The sequence below is a fragment of the Cydia pomonella genome, unplaced genomic scaffold (assembly GCF_033807575.1).
Source record: "Cydia pomonella isolate Wapato2018A unplaced genomic scaffold, ilCydPomo1 PGA_scaffold_175, whole genome shotgun sequence".
Classification (NCBI taxonomy): domain Eukaryota; kingdom Metazoa; phylum Arthropoda; class Insecta; order Lepidoptera; family Tortricidae; genus Cydia; species Cydia pomonella.
The window spans coordinates 52966-60200 of record NW_026907817.1 but is presented as its reverse complement, the minus strand read 5'-3'; the positions used below and the strand labels follow the sequence as shown (position 1 = coordinate 60200).

Genomic DNA, 7235 nt, shown 5'->3' with positions numbered 1-7235 from the left:
CTCATTTCCCGGTGTTTCTCTTAGGTACTCCAGGTAAGGCCTTATCACATATAATTATCTACAGTAAGTGCCCTAACTTTGTTCTCGTCACCATGGCAATGACTGTACTTATTGCACATGTAAATGTTATTGCATGTGTATTTTAAAATTAAACTTAAGTTCGGCTATCGAAGATAGCAATTTCTACAGCCTCAAATATATCTTGTATGTGAAAATTTTAGATTATTAGTTATCAATGTGTGCCGGGGGCCTTTTACATTACTACGCCTTTGTAACATTAATATAAAAATAGTTTATTCAAGTAGGCATATTACAATACCCTTGTGAACGTCAAATAAAGCTAAACTGGCTCTATTCCTACACATATAACCCGAGAAGATTTAAAACCCCCCTCAATTTGAGCAGGTATCCCAATACGGACAGGCAAGAAATTCGGCGGGACAGATCTTTTCAAAACATTACATCTTATAATTAATATGCATTAAATAAGAAAAAGTGCAGATGTCGCTAGTGACGTTGTCACAGTTGCAATGGTTAAATTCGCAGTGAACGACGGATGGTCAGCTGGCGCAATTGGTAACGCATTGGACCGGCAATCCAAAGATGTGGGTTCGAGTCCCACGTTGACCAGAGTTGATCATCGTTGACATCTATATATACAATTTAGAAAGAAAATACAGTTTAGATTACTATTGTAAGCATCACAATAGTTAATATCCTGTATGTGGCCTTATACTGATAATAACGTGTAGTATGCACCGGGCTTTATACTTTTTGGTTGTTGTGTTTATGGTCATTTTAGTTTTATATAGAGAACTGTCAGATTTTGGCGGAATGCCGTCGACCGATATTATGTACGATTTGTTCTTAGTTAATACGGTGTATTGATGTAATAAAAGAAATATTAACTGGATGCAGTGGTTTGTATGATAAACCCCATTTACTGAGCTTTAAAACAATGGACTTCTACATCTCAGAAAGCGGGATTATGAATTCAAATGCCCACATAGATATTGGATGCACTTAATTTATTTTCACTTGTATAGAGGTGCATAAAAATGTAAGTTGCTTGGTCTTTTAAATGTTTGTTTCATAGTCGAAACAGTTGAGTTGATAGTATATAAATGATACAAGATTTCATTAGCTTGTTTGTTTTGCTCGCTAAAGAGAACGATTGACAGTTCGTTTCGTTTGCATAAATCAAAAGTTTTGTTTTAAATTTTCAATGTACTGTACATAGTTACATACATTTGCTATGGTATTGACCTATTTATTAACCCGTGTTCTTGTCATTGTTTGTTTTCGGTTTTGTGAGATGAGACGGAATACAATGAGAGTAGATCTCGAAAATGCAAGCGCAAGCAATCAACCATCAACTTTCTGGTGAGACAAGAGCCATACTTAAGAGCCTGTGACATGGTTATGAAGGAAGGCAACGCGGTAAGGATGGCATTGTGCAGTGCAAGTGCTCAGTGAATCTAGTTATTAACACTGAGTTGTATAATGACATTCTGTAAGTTGAATGTTGACTATTACTATTTTTGGATGGACTAATGGCAATGAAAGGTTTTTTTTAATTATGCATGAGTATATAATACTTATATATGTTAAGAGATAACAAAAAAAAAGGTATTGGATTGGTATCCTAGAGGTTTTTGCTATGATGGAATGATGGTATAACTAAGATGAGAGGAAGAACTTAATCTGTCAGCGGGCTAGAATTGTAGGACAGTGGCCCATGATAGTTTTAAAGAAAAAGAGCTAAAGGAGGCCTTTAGCAAGCAGCACACTCATTAAAATATACTTCTATCTACTTTGGTCTCAATAGAATCTTAATAAAAATCATTTAAATCATTTTGGATAAAATACACAAATGAATTCGTTTATGATTTGATAACAAACAAATTATTTATTTATAAAAGTTATTTAGGTTTTAGGTACTCATATGGGAAAATTCAAAAGAAAAAAGTTAATTGAAGATATTGAATGATATAGGTATAAGCATTTACTTGCCTATCATTGCTAAGTATATTGAAAATTATTTATCTGGAAATTTAAAGAGAGGCAAATAGAAACAAAACTGAATGAATGGAATCACACACACTATATGATTTTTAAATATGAAATGATACTGATAGTTTCATGTCTTTTTCATAATATTGTTTTAAATGTAGCATCACAATAATCTAATTTTGTATATGAGAAATATTTACATAGGTACTTATACAATTTAAAGATGAAAATAAATGTTCTGAATTTTTGGAAATTTTAGATATCATTTGATGTAAGTATGGAAATTTTGCATATTGGACTATAGGGATATTATTCCAGACTTGACATCTTCACTGCGGTAGGTGGTTGAAAGACCCCATACAAAGTATGGTTAGTTACACTTAATGCTGCAGCGAAGGTATTAACCCTCACACCTCACATACAAACCAAGGAAGTTAAATTAATATCATTAATGATATTAAGTACCATTTTATATTGTAAAACAGACTTGCACCAATTTACTGCTGTCATGTTTCTCTACGGTGCCAAAATATAAATTACAATTTCAAAGCATCATTATTATCATTCAGGGAATATGATGTTGATGTCTCGGGCCCGTTTTGGATTTTGACATTTCACATCATGCAAGTATTTTTATTTAGAATTCTTGTAGCTCTATTAATACTATATATAATACTTAATACCTTTACATAGTTGAGAAGCAGTATTTATCTATGTTTGTGTGTTTTTTATGCATTTTAGTAAGTGCAAATAGCATAGTGCAAATTCTGCCTATAAAAGCATTAGTTTAACAGGATTGAGTGAACAGATTACTTTTCTGTGCTGTCAACACACATGGTCATATTGTTGAAAATATTAGTGTTGTCAAAGATTTCAAAAGTAAAGATATGCCCATTCATATAACCGAACATTCTCATTTGGTGTGCCTAGTTCGATTGCTACAATGCACATTGATGGTTGATGAGTTTGCATCAGTCGCATAGTTACTTTGGAGTGCACGCTTGGCTCGCATTCACTGACACCGCTGTGCTGGCACCATACTGGGTGCCCGTAAGTCCCATCTTTATGAAGAAATTTATAAGTCAATGAATGTTGTATTATTTTTCTTAAAGTTACTAGGTATGAAAATTTAAATAATGCAGCTGTACAATCCAATAACAAATCACGAATGAAATCATGAATTGTTGCTATGAAATACAATTTATTAGTGACTTATAGTTTCATTTGCTTTAAGGGTGAATCTGAAATAATTATTGTATGACAGGTTCAGGTTAATAAACTTAACAGTTAGTGGTATTCAATCATTAAATTTCAGGTTACTAAAAAGTAGGTAAAGGTGTAAGTAATGGACACGACCAGAAAGTGTCTTACAAAGGTAAAAGCACTTTACTTAGTTATATAAAAACATTGTAAAGTTTGAGAAAATCAATTTATATAAAATTAATATGCTAACAAAATCAGTGTTCCTTTGAAAAGACAAGACTTACAGGATTGTCATTGAAAATTGACTTAAAATGTAAAATTGATGAATACAACAGGTAACACCAATTATTTACTAAGACATTTTAGTATGGTTTTGTGAAGAACTGTGTGATTGACCTAAACAAAGGATATACACACCAGAGTGAGTTATGTGAATGAAGTTAAAAGTAGATAACAAAGATTAAGACACACATGATTTTGTGACAGAAGGTACAGTGATGACAAGAAATAAGTGGGTGATATTAAAAATATTTAGGCAAAACAACCGTGTTTAATAAACACAAAATTTGTGATTGCATTTTCGCCATGAAGTGTGTTGTCATCACTAGTATAGGCAATAACCGGATGTAACAACGAACAAAAAAAAAACACGTTTTAAAAGTAATTATTTTCAGTGTTGATGAATTGATTGAATATTTATGTCATTTTATTTAATTAATGTTGTGACATCTGATTACGATTTCAGCACCTATGAGTAAATCAGGTACCTAAGGAAAATCTTAGGCAACAGAGTTCCGATAACGATGATGATGTATATGACTGAACATGTCGTCTACAGTGACGGTGTCAGCGACGGTGTTTGCCTCGATGTCTATAACGGTCAATAACTGACCAAATCGATGATGATAACGGAGCTGGGTGATTTCGATGACAATGTCGGCGATAATGCTTGACTGAACGATGATGATCGATTTTGATGACGATATAGAATATAGATGATGATTAGGTATATTATAGTAACGATTGATGATGTTGAAGATGATAATGACTGAATGATGATGATCGACTTTGATGACGATATAGAATATAGATGATGATTAGGTATATTATAGTAACGACTGATGATGTTGATAATGATCGACTGTGTCGATAATTATGGCTTATAAAATGTTCATTGTTAATGATGACTGTGACTAAAACGATCTTTGCTACTGCCAATAATTATAACATTTTTATTTGTTTTATGTTTCAACGCTGGTAACCTGGCTGGACGAATGAAGTTGATGATAAGCGAGGGTCTCGCAGCAAGAGCTGACTAAAGCAAAGAAGGTTAAGCTATTACATGGTGATGTCAGCAGTGGGGCAGGGTGCAAGCTGCCGATGGCCAGGGCCGCTGAGTGAGAAACCGGCGTACTATACACGCCGTGTCCAGGATATAGCAATCTGCATCTGACCAGCGAGAGTCTCTGAGTGTTGGGTTGGTTGGGTTGGTCAGTTTGGCAGACTGTCTAGTACAGGCCGTAATGGCAGACTGTTTATTATGTTAGTTTATACTTTGGCTGACTATCTAGAGCAGGCCCTGATGGCAGACTGTCTAGAGGCCATAAGTAGGTATATATGCTGTTAAGGTACTTGTAATATGAGATACTTGTAATTTGTTTGAATTTATATTTGCGGTTAGTTGTATTTTATAATTGTTGATGTGTTTTTTTTAATTGTATGCAAATTCCATGTTGACGTGTAAAAGTGCCCTTGTGGCCTATTTGCTGAATAAATGTTGAAATTGAAGAAGTTGGCCTTGTTGCCTGATTCATTATATTCGTTTATACTTTGACAAACTGCCCAGAGTAGGCCTTGAAGGCAGACTGTCTAGAACAAGCTATGATAGCAGCCTGTCTTCTAGAGCAGGCCGCGATGACAGACTGTCTAGACTAATCTAGTCTGAAGCAGGCCATAACAAATTAAATCAGTACAATGATTAGGTGTGAGGTTTGGCAGACTGTCTAGAACAGGCTATGATAGCAGCCTGTCTTCTAGAGCAGGCCGTGATGGCAGACTGTCTAGACGAATCTAGTCTAGAGCAGGCCATAACAAATTAAATCATTACAATGATTAGGTGTGAGGTTTGGCAGACTGTCTAGAACAGGCTATGATAGCAGCCTGTCTTCTAGAGCAGGCCGTTGTGGCAGACTGTCTAGACTAATCTAGTCTAGAGCAGGCCCTAACAAATTAAATCATTAAAATGATTAGGTGTGAGTTTTGGCAGACTGTCTAGAACAGGCTTTGATAGCAGCTTGTCTTTTAGAGCAGGCCGTGATGGCAGACTGTCTAGACCAGTCAAGTCTAGAGCAGGCTATAACAATTTATACTTTGGAATGATGTCTAGAGCAGGCCTTGAAGGCAGACTGTGATTGTTTATGATGTGTTATATTTTGTTAAAATTCCTAGAGCAGGCCTTGAGGGCAGACTGTGATTTTTGATGTTGATTTATACTTTGCCAAACTGTTTAGAGCAGGCCTTGAGGGCAGACTGTGATTGTTTGTGGTTATGTATTATATTTTGCCAAACTGTTTAGAGCAGGCCTTAAGGGCAGACTGTGATTGCTTCTGATCATGTTATATACTTTTTCAAACTGTTTAGAGCAGGCCTTGAGGCAGACTGTGATTGTTTATGATCATGTATTTATACTTTGCCAGACTGTTTAGAGCAGGCCTTGAGTGCAGACTGTGATTGTTTATGATCATGTATTATACTTTGTCCAACTGTTTAGAGCAGGCCTTGAGTGCAAACTGTGATTGTTTATGATCATGTATTATACTTTGCCCAACTGTTTAGAGCAGGCCTTGAGTGCAGACTGTGATTGTTTATGATCATATATTATACTTTGCCAAACTGTTTAGAGCAGGCCTTGAGTGCAGACTGTGATTGTTTATGATCATGTAGTATACTTTGTCAAACTATTTAGAGCAGGCCTTGAGTGCAGACTGTGATTGTTTACGATCATGTATTATACTTTGCCAAATTGTTTAGATCAGGCCTTGAGGTTGGTTTATACTTTGGCAGACTGCCTAGAGCAGACCATGATTGTAAGTTAGTTCATATATTGAAAGACTATCTAAAGAAGGCTGTTAATGCTACCAGGTGTTGGTTGTATTCAATGACTGTTTACATGATCTCAGATTCAAGCATGTTAAGCGTTAAGATTTATTTCTCAATAAGCTTAAAGGTTACTATTGGCTATGATTGATTCACGTGAGCCCATACTGTGCATAAGAAGTGTACTGTGTAGAAGTTTACAAATACTGTTGTTGTGAATGTTTATCTTTGATATCGATAAAGGTGTTACGATATATTGCTGTTGTTATTAATGTTTATAATTACTTTTAGTGAGAGGGCTCACTTTTAAAAAAAAGGATGGCCGAAGCTGTAAGCATCACAATAGTTAATATCCTGTATGTGGCCTTATACTGATAATAACGTGTAGTATGCACCGGGCTTTATACTTTTTGGTTGTTGTGTTTATGGTCATTTTAGTTTTATATAGAGAACTGTCAGATTTTGGCGGAATGCCGTCGACCGATATTATGTACGATTTGTTCTTAGTTAATACGGTGTATTGATGTAATAAAAGAAATATTAACTGGATGCAGTGGTTTGTATGATAAACCCCATTTACTGAGCTTTAAAACAATGGACTTCTACACTATAGACATCTTGCAATTACATACAGTAGCTACTTTTATATCAAACAAATACGTAGCTATTTCAGAAAACATATCGAATTCTTACAAAAGGAAAAGAAAAATAAAATTGAAAAATAAATGAGATGTTTCGTTTTTTTGTTTGTAACATGTATTTTTCTTTGCAGTGCACAATGAAGTATTTTTATTATTATTATTTGTATGTCTTTCCATATCTCGGGACCGTGGGGTCCCGGACCTTTGGGAGGCATACGTGGGGCCGAAGCCAACAGCGCAGAGGCCCTTTTAGACAAATTTGATGTTATGTAATACACCAGC

The 7235-nt window shown here is 35.1% G+C and overlaps 1 long non-coding RNA gene and 1 other non-coding gene across 2 annotated transcripts; both read left to right on the top strand.

Moving 5' to 3' along the window:
• The first annotated feature begins 558 nt into the window (after positions 1-558).
• On the top strand, positions 559-630 carry Trnaa-ggc (transfer RNA alanine (anticodon GGC)). Its single transcript has one exon. It is a non-coding gene; the product is annotated as a tRNA-Ala (tRNA).
• A 64-nt stretch (positions 631-694) lies between these two features.
• LOC133533529 (uncharacterized) lies at positions 695-6861 on the top strand. The gene is made up of 2 exons (XR_009801894.1): positions 695-1440; positions 4497-6861. It is a non-coding gene; the product is annotated as an uncharacterized LOC133533529 (long non-coding RNA).
• The last annotated feature ends 374 nt before the right edge of the window (positions 6862-7235 follow it).